The sequence below is a fragment of the Gracilinanus agilis genome, chromosome 6, assembly GCF_016433145.1.
Source record: "Gracilinanus agilis isolate LMUSP501 chromosome 6, AgileGrace, whole genome shotgun sequence".
NCBI lineage: Eukaryota > Metazoa > Chordata > Mammalia > Didelphimorphia > Didelphidae > Gracilinanus > Gracilinanus agilis.
The window spans coordinates 212,579,717-212,597,368 of record NC_058135.1 but is presented as its reverse complement, the minus strand read 5'-3'; positions in this window follow the sequence as shown (position 1 = coordinate 212,597,368).

Below are 17,652 nucleotides of genomic sequence, written 5' to 3'. Positions count from 1 at the left end.
ATATTACATGATATGTGATATGATATAATATAATTCAATATAATACAATATAATGATATGATATAACATAATAATATAATATATAATGTAATATAATACAGTGTAATATAATACAATACAGTACAAAACAATAATATATAATGTAATGTAATATAATAATATAATATAATATAATGCTATATAATACAATATAATACAATGCAATATATAATATAATATTTTGTTTTTAAAATATGAATAGGATTAATTAAAAGACTTTTATTGTTGCCCAGTATAAGCTATTCACACATTTAAATTGTTTGCTGCTGATTCAGGTACTATTTCATTTTTTAAAAATTTGTACTTGAGTATTCTATGAACTGCTAACTTGTATTTTGAACCTACCAAAAACTTTAAAATGATCATTTACATGAGCAGATTTTTTTTTTGGCAAAGTGGATAGGGTATTAGAAATAATAGAGAACTTAGAGTGAGGAGTCAAACCATAGTTCAGATATTTATTTAACCCTTGACAAGTCACTTCATCTCATTACATTTTAATTTTCTCATTTGAAAGATAGCGATGATACTCAGTCTATCAAAAGCATTTATAAAGTGCTTTCTATGTGTCCGACCCTGTGCAAACCTCTAAGGACACAGAGAAAGGGGAAAAATAGGCTTGAGGAACTTACATTCTGATAGAAGAGATAATAAATAAATAGCTAGAAAATGTCAAGATATATAACATCCCCAAAGTCTTAGTACGTTTTAAAGTTTTAATAGCTTTAAAACTAAAAAGAAGCACTAAAACGTTCAGGACACTGGTTATCTAAAAAAAGAAATAGAAGGCAATCTTAGAGAGGAAGGCATGCTTTAAAAAATATTTGCAAACCTAAAAGCACCATCAAAATGAGGATTATCATTGCTTTTATTCCTTTAAGTGGGGTTACACCTGTAGTCATTATAATCAAATAATCAGTGCTTGCTTAGATTAAAACACTGGATGGGGAGATAATGGTGTAAATGCAGAAATTCAGGAATGGAGAATCTTCTTTGGATTGTTCACATGAGAGGCCTTTCAGTAGAGAATGCTGAAATGCTGAGAATGGTATAAAGGGAATTCCGTTTGAATAAAAGTTGGACTGTATGCATGGGCTCTGAGCCTCCTCTATTTTGGAGATAATGTGATTTTGCATGATGTTAAGTGATCAGTCTTTAGAACATTCCTCATCTCCTACCAGTATAAGTCATCAGAGATTCCCTTTGTGCCTGAAGGCCAAGAATATGTATGATCATATTGAGATCACAATGATCTACTGAAAAATCTTTAATATGTATATATATGTATATTTAATTTAAATTATATATGTACATATATACACATATATGTATATATACATACATTTTTTAGACATTAGGCAATGTCAGTTGGAAACCACCTGTCAGCTTAGAAGTCTACTTTGTTTGATAGTATTGGTAGGCTCATGTTGCCTGACTTATTCTATGTAACAATTTGTAAGACTTTTGGTATTACACTTATCTCAGTCCTCTCATAACCAAATTTGCTTTTGTCTTTCTCCTCTTTTAGATGTTAAATGCCAATGGAGTTAGTGTATCAAATGAAAAAAAAGTATATCAAAGTATCTTACAAACCTTAGAGTGCTATATAAATTCCAGTTGCTATTATTATTAATAATGAAAATAACCATTTAGATCTATTTATCTGGTGCTTTGAATATGATAAGCACCTAATAAATGCTCATTGTAATGAAATGAGCATAGATACATAATGAAAATAGAAACTCCAATTTTGCAAAATGGAATTTGGATGGACAAATACAATTATCAAAACAAATGGGAAGCCAAAATTTGGAGAGACAATTTTCTTGATTGTGGGACACATAACTCCAGAAATGTTATCAATACCCTCACCAAGCCAGCCTATCATTCTTTCTTTCTATCTATCTATCTATCTATCTATCTGTCCTTCTATCTATTTATCCATCTATCTCTTTTATTACTCTCTATCCTTCTGTCTATCAATCCATCCATCCATATGCACATAAATATACACATATATGTATATATACGCATTATATAATATAATAATTTATATTTTATATATTATATACAATATTAAATGGTGACATAGTAGATGGAGCACTGTATTCTAATTCAGAAAGATCCAAGTTCAAATTATTTCTCTCAGATATTTACTAACCATATGGCTCGGGACAAGTCATTTATTGCCTATCAAACTCTGTTTCCTTCTCATTAAGATGGAAACAATAATAGAACCTACCTCCCAAGTTGGCATGAGAATCAAATAAGATAGCATGTAAAGTGCTTCACAAATCTTAAAATGCTAGCAATTCTTATTCTTGTTATTGTTATTAATATAATTTTATTGTGAACCAAACAATCGTAACCAGATACATATATTGCAATGTATAGAGAAGAACAAGGATTGTTTTTATAGGAAACTGAACTTCTACTAGATATAGTTTGCTGGTTTTTTTAGTAAATAAATTATTTTCACATGAACATCTTTTACACCCTTAAAACTTTGGTTCTTTTGATGGACATGATTGCACCGATGTCATTCACTCCCTCCAATGAAACAATAATAAAATCAACTTGATTCAGCACTTAATATGTAAAGATTTTGGTTTAGAAAGTAAAGAAGATATAAGGTTTAGTAAATACTTAAGCTCCTTTTTTCTAGAGTTACAAGTCAGTCATGGGATGCAAATACATTAAAAACCAAAGTACAAATGAATTTATAAAAAAAAAAAGAGGACTAGAGAGGTACAAGAAATGGGGTCTAGAAGAAATAAGACTATGATGTCAGAGCTGTAAGGATCTGAAAGATTACCTAATCCAGCCCCTTTATTTTAGAGGTATATAAACTAGAACAAATGAGATTGCCCAGGACACATTGAGGCCAAAGAAGAGAAAATTATTGCTACCTAGAGGGATTATATAGGGAGTTATGTGGCACAATGGATAGAAATATGGGTCCCAAATCTAGAAGACTTATCTTCCTAAGTTCAAATTTGGCAACAGACAAGTCAGTTTACCCTGTTTGCTTCATTTTCCTCATCTCAAAATTGATTTGGAGAAGGAAATGATAAACTACTCCAGTATCTTTTGCCAAGAAAATCCCAATTGGCATCATGGAGAGTTAGACACAACTAAAATGACTGAACCATAACAACAAAGGGAGTATTAAAGGAAGCTGCATGGATAAGGTGGTCTAGAGAAAATACAACTTAAAGGATAATTAGAGTTCCTTATTTTAGGCAAAGGATCTTTATTTCCACCATTTCCCCATGCATGAGCCAGTCTGAAAAATCACTTCAACCTTGGGTTTTAGCTATTATAAATGCACACTCAGATGGTACCATGTATGGATGAAGACTCATGCATGAAGACAGATTTTTTCTGCTCTTGGTCAAAGGCAAAGTTCATAAGCTAAGGGTAAGTGTAAATTAAGAATTGTTGCAAGAGAGTGAATTTATCTAACACATTTCTGGGGTGGATTAACATGTAGTAGCATCAGACTGACCCAGTACAATATAGATTCAGCTGTAGGGTCTGAAGTGCCTGAGATTGCATTAGCCCATGTTAAAGCTATGTCACATGTTTTCTACAGGCAGTAGCTTGCATCCTCTTCTGGAAGATCTTGAATAAATAATAAGTAGGTATTTCCAAGAAGACTTTCTCTTGCAGAACAGAACAAAAAATAGTGGAATATTTTACTGCGCAAGACCTCCTCCAACATGAGTTCACTGAGCCAAGAGCTTGATAGTGGTTTCTCTCTTTGTGGGCATGGCCACAGAAAAAATCACTTGAACTTGGAAATAAAATTATAAGGATAGATACCCCAACCCAGGATTTCTTAGATTTAAGAAACTCCCTGTTGTGGAAACTCCTTCTATCAATGGAGGTTAGTACCTTCTTTGTAATTTCTAGACATGGAGTACCAAGAGGTTGAGCATCTTGCCAGTATTACATAACGACTATAGGTCAGAAACAGGACTTCAATTTAGTTCTTCTTGGCTTTGAAAAAGGTTTTCTACTAGACTTTGCTAACTACAGAGAAAGGTGATTTTAAGAAAAATATAAATTGTAATGAGAAGAAAGGAGGAGTGAATGACCATCATGACTTTCTAATGTTTTTGGGAGCATTTGTTCATTATTGTATTCATATACTTCAATATTTAAAGGCACAATATTGTATTTTCAGCATGACAACTTCCTTTAATACAGACCATGAATCCTACATACCAGAGATTAGAAAGCTGGATAGATTCTGAGATCTATCTGGAGAAGCTAATTGTAGTTCTTCATTTTTCTTCTTTATGCCTCTATATCAGATTCCCAAAGTGGGCACCACTGCCCCCTGGTGGGTGCTGCAGTTCTCCTTTTTGGTTCCTACAACTGAAAAATGAATACTATCTTACTTCCCATTTCTTGTATCATGGAAACTATAAATTGCTATATTCAATAATGAATGTATATTATCACATTCAAATTTGGTGAAGGAACATCTGGGCTGGCCCTCGTTGCCTTGAACTTGGGAATTTGAATGTTTTGTTTTTTTTTTTTTTCCTGGAAAATGATTCCCTGCAGAATAGTTTTGAAATAACAATGATCCAGAAGTGGAGATAAAATGGACAATCAATTGGCATGATTTTATGGCAGGAGCTGGAAGGATCTAAATTTATCTGAATATATGAAGAGTTACATAATGTTACTTCCTACTAGGAGCTAATTGCAGTTGTTCATATTTACTTCCTTATGCCTCTAGATGAAAAAAAAAAGCTTATAGTGAGACCACCTAAGAAAGAACAGGTTTGAGTATGTTGAATTAGGGTGCGTGTGTTACATTTCAAAGTGTAAAACAAAAAGATATTGAGGTATAAATTGAAGATATCATGACTTTCCCCATTGTGGTTTCTATATATCAAAGGTTGGCATGAAAAAATAAATGGGAATTTTTGGTGAGTTTTGTGGAAGTTGCAGACCACAAGTAAAAGTCAACAGACAACACAGAGAGTTTAGAAACTATTTAACCTATGGCCAAATACTTAACACAACTTTTATAATGAAGTACTGTAAACACCTCGTAAATGAAAACAAAAATTTCAGACTTTTTCTCTGCTACTAAGGGAGGGACACAATTATTTATACTGATTTTACAGAGCACAGGGGCATCTCACCTTAGCTCCTGCAATGTGGAAGGGATACCTGTATATGGTGACTGAAAGATATTTACTTTGAGATGCAGCATGGTATATGAAAAAAAAAATCATTCTTAGAGCCAAGAAAATACACTGTTGCATAACCCAGAATGTGGTCTTTAAATTCTTGGTGCCCTAAAGAAGGTGTTGACATGCATTGGTAGAGGAAGTGTCCTTTTCTGAGAGTTCTCTTTTCCAGTGAAATCACTGGCCTCGACCCTATGCCAGTATTTCAGAGGATCAATAAGATAATTAAAGGGAAGATTCCTGCCCACTGTCCCACCCACACCTTCCTGTTCTTGGTAATTCTTGGTCATGTCTTTCTATATGTCCTTTTTCTTCCAGTAATATTTTATTTTTTCCCAATTACATATAAAACACTTTAAAACATGTTTTCTAACTCTATGTATTCTTCGTTAAGGATACACGTAAAGGACTTTGTTTTCCTCTGCTCTGAATAATTCTCACATCTCAGGACTGTATCTAGGCTATTACCCTTCGTTCTTTCACTATGACAAGCCTACCTTCTCTTCCAATCAGAGAAGTTATCAATAGTGTCTTTTATGCAATTTCTTATGCACAAATTGCCATTGGTAATATATTGCAGATGGTGTACAGCTATTGTGCATTAGATAATCAATCTATTAACTAATATTAAGTGCATACTATATGCCAGAGATGCAAAGAAAGGCAAAACCACTGTTTCTGACCTCAGGAGACTCACATGCTAATGATGCGATGGGTCAGTGGTGCTAACAATCACAGATGTACCAGATACCTGCAGTGTAAATGGGAGGTAATCTCAGAAAGAAGGTGCTGGAAATATGTCTTGAATTCTGGCATATGTACAACCTATTTCATATTTCCTACAGTCTAGGGGAGGGAAAAGGGTTAGGAGAAAGAGAGAGAACATGGTTCACAACATTTAAGAAAATGATTATTAAAATTGTATCTACTTATAATCTAGAGAAAATTTAAAATAAAAAAGGCAAAGCAAAGCAAAAAAAAAGAGTGCTAGGGTTTGGAGGGGGAGAACCTTTTCAAAATGTGGGATTTGTACTGAATCTTAAAGAAGCTGAGGAAGCCAGAAGATGGAGAGGAGGAGGAGAGACAGGCAGTAAAATGACATGAAGTGGGAATAGGGAGTGCTATGTACTTGTATTAGCAAGTAGGCTCCTATGTTGTTACCATTCTTTTGATATTGTATTGCTCCGTGATTTGTGATCAGATTTTATTGCTAAGAGACTAATGATATTTAAAATATGGGTTCCGGTAGCAGGCAACAATATAGGTTTGGAATGACTCACCAAACTGATGGCAAGATTAAGACATGAATAATCTCCTAGGGACTATTTTGGAGTATTTGAAGGAGTAGCATAACCACAAGCAAAATGCAGGCATTTATTGACCTGTAAGCCTAGAGAGACTTCTTGGTGAAGTGGCAAGAACACTAGACTTAGGGTCAAAGATCTGAGATCATAATCTGGCAGCAACATTTTCTGTGTGTTTCACCAGGATTAAGTTGCACCTTCTCTGACCCTTCAGTTTGCAAATCTGTAAAATGGAAATAATAATTCTTTGACCATATCCCTCATTAGTTTGTGGAAGTTAATCCCTTTGGAAATGTTAAAGTGCTATGCATAAAGGAAGTAAGGAATTCTAGCATGAAGAGGAGCTTGGAGGGCAGCTCATATATTTAAAGGAAATCCCAGTTTAACATATACAGTAAGTGGTCAGCCAAGGAGAAAGAGCACATCACCTCTTGAAGCAACCCATTTCATTTTTGGATAGTCATCATAGTTAGGACATTTTTCATGGCACATAGCCTCATTTGCCTCTCTGTAATTTATACGCTTTTCTCCTGAATCTTTCCTCTTGGGGTCAAAAAGCACAAGTCCAACCTGCCTTTCACAGGGCAGCTCTTCAGATACCCAAAGGTAACATGTCACTCTCAAGTCTGCTTTCTTCAAGGTTAAATCTCTCCAGCTTTTTTAAAAAATTTACATGTTGATACAATTTGTAACACTCATTTTCTAACATTTTGCAATTCACATTGTCTCCTCCCCTCCCACCCAGCCCCTCCCCAAGGTAATAGGATGTAGATTGTACATGTGTTATTACACAATACATAACTCCATGTTCATGATGTTGTGAAAGAATACATATATTGCTTACATGAAAGAAAAATTCATGGAGGAATTAAAGTGAAGGATGGTATTCTTCAGTCTGAATTCAGACTCCCCCAGTTCCTTCTCTGATAGTAAATGACCTTTTTCATCACTAGTCCCTTGGCATCATCCTGGATCCTTGCATTGCTGATACTCCCCAGCTCTTTAAAATGAGTTCAGGTGGGTGGCTGTTGTTAAAATATTGATGACTGGTTTGAGCATAAATCTATGAAATATTTAGAGGCAACATTACTCTGGAGCTAAACTATGTTTTGTTTAGTTTAATGTAGAGTGGTAAATAAAATCAGTGAAACATGTAATTATCTTGAATAGTGGCAAATACGTCCCCTATAACTACTAAAAAACCAATTTCATAAATCGCTTCTTGACAAAAACACTCATTCACACAGGTTGGAAACTTATGTAGACTAATGGTATATTTTCTGGTTATGGAACTGACTTACCTGCTTTAGAAATTAAAAAAACAACACCTAAAATCTCAATTTTCAGAATTAAACAAGGTCCAGGACCTAAGCTCAGTTTTCCTCTCATTTCTAATATTAACTGTATGATCATAGGCAAATCACTTGATTTCTCTAGGCTTTAGTTTTTCCAGTAACAAAATGAATGGGTTGAACAAGATGTTAGTTGAACCTTAATATTCAGTGATTCCATGAATTTTCTTTAAAGAAGTCATGATCAAAAAAGAAAGAAAGCTTCAAACTAGTTAACAAGATCAACTACATTGGACAAACATGAGTAATGACAATTCACATTAATAAAACGGTTAACATTTTTTTTTAAACTTGGAATCAATACTATGCATTGGTCCAAAGGCAGAAGAGTGGTAAAGACTAGGCATTGGGGGTTAAATGACTTGCCCAGGGTCACATAGCTAGGAAGTGTCTAAGGCCAAATTTGAACTAAGGACCTGAAGTTCCAAGCCTGGCTCTCTCTCCACTGAGCCACATAGCTTCCCCCTCAGCTAGTATTTATGTAGGCTTGTAAGACATCTTATGAATGTTATATCATTTGACACATTTAAGGTAGAAGCTGCCATTATCAACAATTTACAAATGAAAAAGCTGAGGCTGAGGGAAGTTAAATAGCTTGCCTAGAGCCAGACAACTAAGTAAGCATCCAAAGCAGGATTGGAACTTAACACATCCTGACTCCAAGTCCAGCACACTAATCACTGCACCATCTTGTTGTGTCTTTATAATTCACTAATACTTGAAATTTATTCAGTGCTTTAACCTTTGTGATGCATCTCCTGACAAGAATCCTATAAGGCCCATGAATAGCAGAAAGATTTCCCATTTTATAGATAAGAAAATTGAGGTTCATAGAGGTGAGTTGATTAGTTCATGATCACATTTCCTATAAATTCCAGAGATGTGATCCCAACTCGAGGCTCTTGACTTTAGTTCCAGTATTCTTCCTTCTTTAGAAAGCTGTTTTTGGTTTTGTTCTTATAGTTTGTAAAGTCCTTTTCTCTCAACATCCCTATGAAATCTAAGGCACACACACTATAATCAACATTTTATTTTAATTTATTTTATTATGTGATTGGGTCTTTCTGTCTTGCTTCTGCTGGAAATGCAATGGCCTCCCATTGGCTCAATGCCACTACTGATCATCAGAGGGAATATTGTCTTGTTACCTGGTCCAATTCACCCTGCTTTAAGCAGACTGGTATCCTCTGAGTTCAGGGTTTTCTGTTTTGGTGCCAGATTTAGTGGGTTCCAACTATTGACTTATCCCACTGTGAATTACAACTCTTAAGTTAAGTGAACCACCAGCCTCAGTTTACAGGGACTATAGGCATGCTTCATGATATCCCATCCCATTTTATAGATAAGAAAATTGAGACCAAAAAAGCCAAAATAACTTTGAAAATGTCCCATGGCTATTTTAAAATTGCAACTGGAATTCTAGTTTAGTGTTTTGTTTTGTTTTGTTTTTATCTTGGGACCAATTATTCAATTTATTCATCAAGAAGTTAACCAGGCAGACTGGTCCATGACACATTAATGGATCATACTTCAAAAAACAATAACAACAAAACCCCTTACCTTCCGTCTTAAAATCAATACTAAGTATTGGTCCCAAGGCACAAGAGCGGTAAGGGCTAGGCAATGGGGGTGAAGTGACACACAGTGAGGAAGTGTGTGAGACCAAATTTCAACCCCAAACCTCCTGTCTTCAGGCTTGGCTTTCTATACATAGAGTCACTTACCTGTCCCAAAGGATTATTCTCATAAGGAGTCAAGTATAAACAAAAAAAAATAATTTCTTTTGATCTGAACAAGATATAATAAAGAACATAATAGAGACAAATCTTGAATATTCTATGCCAGAAAGTCAAAATATGACCATTTGATTAAAAAGCCAATTAAGTTTATACAAAGTTTGTATTGGAATACAAATCTAATTTTTAACCTAAAATATGAATTTAATCAACATTTATAGATCATACAGGGATGACTAAGACATTGTCCGTTTTTTAAAATAGCCAAGTCTCAAAATGTCTCCTAGTCGAAATTGTTACCTACAGATGAAAATCTGACTAAATGAGTAATCTAGAGTCCCAACTCTAGATTACAAACTCTTCTTCCAGGATAATCTTTCTTATCCATATATATGGCCATTGTGTTACCCTTTTGCTCAAAAATCTTTAGCGTCTTCCTATGGCCATCTGAAAAATGTTCAAACTTTTTTTTCTTGGCAAAAAGGTCCTTTAAAATCCAAAGGCATGTCACTTTTTACATTCTTATCTCATTCCATTTTCTCAGAAAACTAAAGGGCAAATCTGGGAGAGTATTGTCTAGTGAGGGAGTCTGGTAAGATATAGATTAGGACCAAATAATGAAGGACTTTACAACCTAACCAGAAAAGATTATATTTTATTTTTTTTAGTTTATATTTTCTGGTGAATTACTGGAGCTAATTGAGCAGAGTAATGACATGGTCAGACATACCCTTAAGGAAATCACCTTGACAGCAGTGCAGAGTACAGACTGGAAAAGGAAGAGATTTGAGGAAAGGAGAAAAGTCCTAAGACTAATAATTTAGGCAAGAGATTGTGAGGACCTGAACTAAGATGGTAGCTCTGTGAGTGGAGAGCAGGGCGGAGATGTGAGAGAAGACTTGTCCACTGACTAAATATGTAGTAGGAGGAGTCAAAGATAAAGTCAAGGGTACAAACCTGGGAAATAGGAAAGATGGTGTTATCTTTGACAAAAAAAAAAAAGAGTTTGGAAGAGAGGAAGTTTTGGGGAGAAATATCAAAAGTTTCATCTTTGTTTTATCCAATTTGAAATGTCTCCAAGACATCTAATTTGAAATGTTTTAAAGGTCTTTTGCAGTATAAGACTAAAGCTTAGTGGAGAGATTGAGGCTGAATAATACAGATCCAAGAGTATGGGCCATAGTGGTAAGAATAACCATCATGGATGAGGAGGAATAGGAAGAGGAGGAGGAAGGAGAATAAAGAGAGGAGGGATCCTAGGAAAGGGAAGCAATCAGAAAGAAAGGGCATGAGATAGATGATGAATCAGAAAAGGAGATGGAGAAGGAGCAATTAGACAGGTAGGAAGAGTACAAAACAAATTAGAACAAATCTGATGAATTTAATACATACTTTATGCTAGAGCTGTAAGCAGCAACTTTAGCAATCTTCACAATGTATCTCCAGCCAAATGTTTTAAATTCTCCTATGAATAAAATACAAAAGACGTTCAGTTTTTGGGAAAAAAATAAGGATATAAAAAAAAATAAGGATATAAAATTTCTTATGAGAGAACCATCAGGATACCAGTAGGCTAGTAATAATAATATTTACAATAAATAATTATAGTATTTATATGTCATTTGACATTTTAATAATAGTTTGCACTATTTTTATATGAGTATATAAAATGTAAAATAAATATTAATAAATAATACAAATTATCTATAATAAACAAAATAGCATTTATATAGCATTTGAAGATTTGTAGAGCACTTTACAGTTACTATTTCATTTGATACTCACAACAACCTTGTGATGTAGGTGTTATCATTAACCCCGTTTTGTAGATAAGAAAACTGAGGCACATAGTTTTAAGTGACTTGCTCAAGGTTACACAATTATTAAATATCTAAGGCAAGATTTAAGTTCAGTTTTCCTAACTCCAAGTTCAGTACTTTTTCCATTGAGACAAGTTAGCTGCTCAGGAGGGTGAAGGTGGAGATAGAAAAGGGGAAAGAGGGAGGAAGGGTGAGGAAAATAATATCTTAGAGAGGGGAGGGAGAAGAAGCAAACTATTCTATAGCTTCCTATTTTAACTAATTATTCATATTAATTAGCAACTAAGTTCAGCACCATGAGGCAAAGATCTAGTTACCCCACCCTGCTTGTGGCTCTGCTTATCCTTTGTACTCTTTATCTTAAATATCTAGTATTTCCCTTTATGAATTCTCAGCAGGATCTCAAGAACCCAAGAATACAGCTTTAAGAAACATATTATTTAAATCTAGACCTCTTCTATATAGAGTAAATATCAACGCATTGGGCGAAATATGTATTGTCTTATGCAAAGATCGACCCATTTTCATGTAGACCAGTCCATCTACAAATTAGCAGGTAGAGGATATTCAAATGTAGAGAAGTTTGGTTTAGGTCATAAAAAAGAAAATGTTAACTAGTAAGTCTGAAATCAAAGTTTTCTACATGTTTGGTAAGATTCATTCTCTCTATTTGGAAGATAGATGAAGCTGTTTTAAAGTGTGCAGATTCTGTTGTATAGACCCAGATTTTTCTACCTAAGTGAATAGAGGATCATCTGCTAGGGAGATAAAATAAAGCATCAGATGGTGAGAAAAAAGGATATGATAAAAATTTAATTAGGGAATCAAATGTCACACATGAATGATTTTCAAGTCTCTGTGAAGCTTAAAGGTTAAAACCATTTAAGTAAATCTCATTCTTTATAATCCTCTCCAATCAATAACATTCCAATTGATTATGCTGACAGTTCCCCATATAAATTGACTTGGGGAGATATCTTCTGGGAATACTGGAGACTTGAACAATAGTAATCTTTTATTTGGTGTGTGCATATGGGTGAATGCATGCTTGTGTTCTCTGTCCACCCCCACCAATTATTTAGTTGAAAGGCAGCTGGAACATAAAGTTAAAAGCATATTGGACATCATAAAATTAGGACTTAAGACCTAGCGTCCTACACGTTAGACTTGGGGCCATGGCTAAGTCATTTCAACTCCCCAAACTTGGTTTCTTCATCCATAAAATTGGGATGATAGTATTTGCCTTGAATGGCGTAATGGTGAATAGAAAACTGGTTAAGAAAGACGTCACAAAAATCACTGCCGATCTATCTACATTGCTAGACAGTGTTCCTCACTACGAGCTCCTCATACTATTGAAATCTCAGAATCAGTGAAATCTATAATGTATATATTATATTATGTTGTCCCATGCTATGAGTCATATTATATCATTCCATGTATAGCTATTCTAATTCTCTATATATGATGTATCCTACCTTCCTTCATAAATATGTTGTAAAGAAAGCACTTTATTTATCTTAAAGTCCTTCAGGAAACCTTTCCTAGTCCTTCTTAATCTTAGAGCTCTCCCTTTGAGGTAATCTCCCCTTTATTCTATCTGTACCTTATGTGTACATAGCTTTTTGCTTGTTGTCTCTCTCATTAGATGGTGAGTCCATTGAGGGCAGACTATTGTATCTGTTTCCTCAGGAGGCACTTAATAAATGTTAGTTTATCAACTGACAAATTCTTTTGAAATGAGAATATGTTCTATTAGTTTATGAAAAACTCCTATCCCTTTAGAACCTGGCCCTTCTTTTCTGAGAAATGACAATCATATTGGTACACAAAATGTTATATGGATTAGAATGTGTTTTATTTGGTTTGTAAATAGCTACACTTTTTAAAAAATCATTAGATGGGTGGCCCAGTGGATAGAGTGCTGGACTCGAAGTCAGGAAGATGTGAGTTGAAATCCAGCATCAAACACTAGTTGTTTGACCCTGGATCTTAACCCTGTTTACCTCGGTTTCTTTGTCTCTAAAGTAAGCTAGAGAAGGAAATCACAAACCAGTTCAGTATCTTTGCCAAGAAAGCCCCAAATATGGTCATAAAGAGTCAGGCATGACTGAATGATAACACCTTTTTGAATGTTTAACCACAGGAAAATATGGAATTTTTCTTCAATTTGTACTCACATCTAATGAAAGGAGTAAAATGTTGATGTTTACCAGAATTCTTTTAGGATGAATCTATGAGTTCACTGATGTAGATATTCTTTCCAATGATGTGGGAAGAAAGGAAAGAAGGAAAAAAGGAAGGAAGGAAAGAAGGGAGGAAAGAAGGAAGGGAGGAAGAAAGGGAGGGAGGAAGGAAGGAAGGAATGAAGGAAGATAAGCATTTATTAATGACCTATTATATGTCAGGCACTGAACTAAATAAATGCTTTACAAATTTTATCTTATCTAATACTCTCAACAGCTATGGGAGGAAAGTGCTATTATTATCCCCATTTTACAGTCATGAAAACTGAGGAAAAACAGAGGGTCATGTGATTTACTTAGGGTCTTTCAGCTAGAAAGTATCTGAGACCAGATTTAGACCAAGATTTCCTGATTGCAGGACCAGCACCCTACCCACATCACCAACCTATCCCTGTCCAATTGATATAACTCTTGCCTGTGTTCTCCCATAAATTTCTCACACATGGGGATCCATCCAACCTCCATGAGACCTTCTTTACATTCCCCTGACATTGCAGTGATAACAGTAGATCCATGGGCTATTGTTAAGAGTACAAAAAAGAGAGATGTAGAGTGAAGGTAAATAAATTGAAGATAGAAAGAGAAAGGAAGATTTCTTATTTTTTGTCTTCATCTTCTCTTCTTCCTCTCCTTTTTCTTCTAAAATTGCTTTCTGGGTCATTAGGTGGAACCTCTCTAGGCTTCAGATGCTTAGGCAGTTAAACTCACAGAGGAGTTTCTGAGTCTAAAATAATTCTTGTACTCTTACAAAAATGATCAATATGGAAATATATTTTACATAATAATACATGTATAACCCAGATGGAATTCCTTGCCAGCTCTGGGAGAGGGAAATGGAAGGGAAGAAGGGAGGGAAACAATTTAGATCATATAACTTTGGAAAAATGTTGTGGAAATTTGTTAGTACATGTAACTGGCAAAATAAAATATCCTTATAATAAAAAATAAAAAGAAATAAAATTATTCTTGTAGTCCAGGAGGGTCAGTCAATCAACACACTTTCCTTGAGCACTTCCCTGAGCTGGTGCTGACTACTGCAAGGAGGGTATGAAACACAAGGAGCTAACAGTATACTTGGAGTACTCAATGGGTATATGCACATCAACAGTTTAATGTCAACCTAAGGCAACAGAAAATATAGGATAAGGGAACTTGTTGCTTGTTCCTTGTGTGGCTCTGGACAAATCAGTCTCCACTCTACTAGGTGAAAGCTCTCTGTATCATGCACCTCCTGACTCTTCAACTTTATCTATGTGACATTTTTTAAGTGATTTAACTTTTTTAGATATAATTGACCTTGTTTATAAAGTGAGGATAGGAATGCCTGGACTGCTTACTTCGATATTGTTATGAACAACGATGAAGATGATGACAGCCAGCATCCATATAGTGCTCCAAGGTTCTCAAAGCACTTTGCAAATGTCATTTCATTTGTTCCTCACAACCCTGGAAAGGAGGTGACATTATTGCCCCCATTTTACAGATGAGGAAACTAAGTTTGAGAGAATTTAAATAACTCGTCCAGGTCCATACAGCTAGGGAATATATCAGACAAGATTCGAACATGGGTCCTCATAATGCCAAGTCCTGTGCCACTCTATTGCCTAGTTGCCACCATGTTTGCAAGCATTATAGGAAAAATGAGCTATTATTATTCAACTGTGATTAATGCTGTATAGGATATGCACATGGAGAGAATGATATGAGAAGGAGGAGAAAGAAGGAGAAATAGAGGGGACAGGAAATAAGGAGAAGAACTGGAGAAGATGGCATCCAAGACTTTCTAGTTTATGGTTCTATTCTCATTTCATTTTCAGCCTTATCTCTTGCTCTTCTTCAACAGTCTAAAGCTTCTTCAGGAAAGGGATTGTATCTTCAGCTTTGTGTCAGACACGGGGCTTTGCATTTAGAAAATGCTCAACAAAGTATATTGAATTGAAATGGACCAGCTTTCTAATCGATGCATCATTAAACATTTATTGTGTCTGTGTGGCAGGAGATATAAAGACATAAAATTACACAGTCCCTTCCCTAAGAAACTTGTCCCTAACAATTTACTGTTCTAAAATGAAATGGATTACCCCAGGATGACGTCTTTTCACTGAAAGTCTCCAAGAAGCAGCTGTGGATGTACTCACTTGCAGTCTTAGGGAGAAGAAATTGTTCTTGCCCAGAGATGAGTTATTCCCTGGGATGATCCCCGAGCCTTGATATTCCTCCCAGCTGCAAGATTCTGTATTTGTCTTTTCCTGGACGTGAGACTGACACACAAGTCCCCAGTTGTCTGTGGCCAGTGATGAAATGTGGAGTTTTTCTTCACTCATCTTGTTTATCTGTGTCCTGTGTTTCTCCCCCACCCCCAAACTACAGATTCCTCTAATTTAGTGGTTCCCAAACTTTTTTGGCCTAACGCCCCCTTTCCAGAAAAAAAAATATTACTTAGCGCCCCTGGAAATTTTTTTAAATTTTAAGAGCAATTAATAGGAAAGATAAATGCACCTGTGGCCATCATGGCCCCCCCTGGATCGCTGCAGCACCTAGCAGGGGGCAGTGGCACCCACTTTGGGAATCACTGCTCTAGTTGTTTATAAAGGGCGTTTTGCTGTTTCATTCTATACCCATCAGTTTGCAGGGTGTGCTATATACCCTGTTTACGCTCTATTACTCTGAGATATTTTTAGAAGGAATCAATCAGTCTTCTTTTGGATTTTCCCAGCACAGCTGGAAGTGATGAATTATTGAAAAAGTAATGATGTCATTTTAAAAGTCTCATTTTTGAAACTGTTGACACATCACTTTCCATACTGCTGATTCAGGGATGACCAGAGAATAGGAGAGAATTACAGAAATACCAGCCATCTAAGCTTTAGCTATAACAGCTTAAATCTGAACTATGGTTTTCAGATACCCTGAATTTAACAACGTGGCTCCCACATCTTTTAAAGGATAAAAGGTTATCTGCTGGCCTCTTCATTTTACTTAACTTCCATTTCCAATCAAATGAGGAGTCATATTTTTACCTACCTCCATAACCATTTCTCACATGTGTGCCTTTCTCTGTACTATCCAAAGGTAGCTAGATGGTGTAGTGGATAGACTGCTAGTACTGGAGTCAGAAAGACTCATTTTCCTGAGTTCAAATCTGGCCTCAGACACTTACTAGCTGTGTCACTCGAGGGAAGTCACTTAATCCTGTTTGCCTCAGTTTCCTCATCTGTCCAATGAGCTGGAGAAGAAAATAGTTTGCAAAGAAAACTCCAAATAGGGTCATGGAGAGTTGGGCACAATAACAAGAAGCTGTGTGATTCTGGTCAAGTCATTTACCCGCTGTCTACCTCGATTTCCTCAATGTAAAATGGAGAAAATATTAGCACCTATTTCCCAGGATTGTTATGAGGATTAAATAAGAAAATATTTATAAGCTTCTTAGCATAGTACTGGAAGATAGTGGGAAATTAATCAACGTTTTCTTCCTCCTTCCCTTCCTCTACCAAATTTGTGTCCACTACAATAGTTTATGGACTCATCATTTCTTGCCTGGACTAATGCAATAATCTCCTAATTAGTATGCCTTACTCTTCTTCACTCGCCAATAAGCCCACCACGTAGCTGCCAAAATGATTTTTCTAAAGCTCTGGTCTAAAGCTATATTACCACATTATTTAATCAACTTCAATTGTTATACAAGTTAGCAGTTTTTCTAATTTCTGCCAACATAGAAGAACACTTAAATTTCTGTATTTAGCCTCACTATCAATTGCTTTATTTAAACTATATTCATAATTTACTAAGCCCAAAGTAGATTTTGGATTTGATAAAAGTAGAAGGAACTTCATGGAGGACAATTTGAGTATGTTCTCAGGTATATGATTTTTTTTTTGTTCAGTCATTTTACAGTTGTGTCTGACTCTTTGTGATCCCATTTGGAATTTTCCTGGCAAA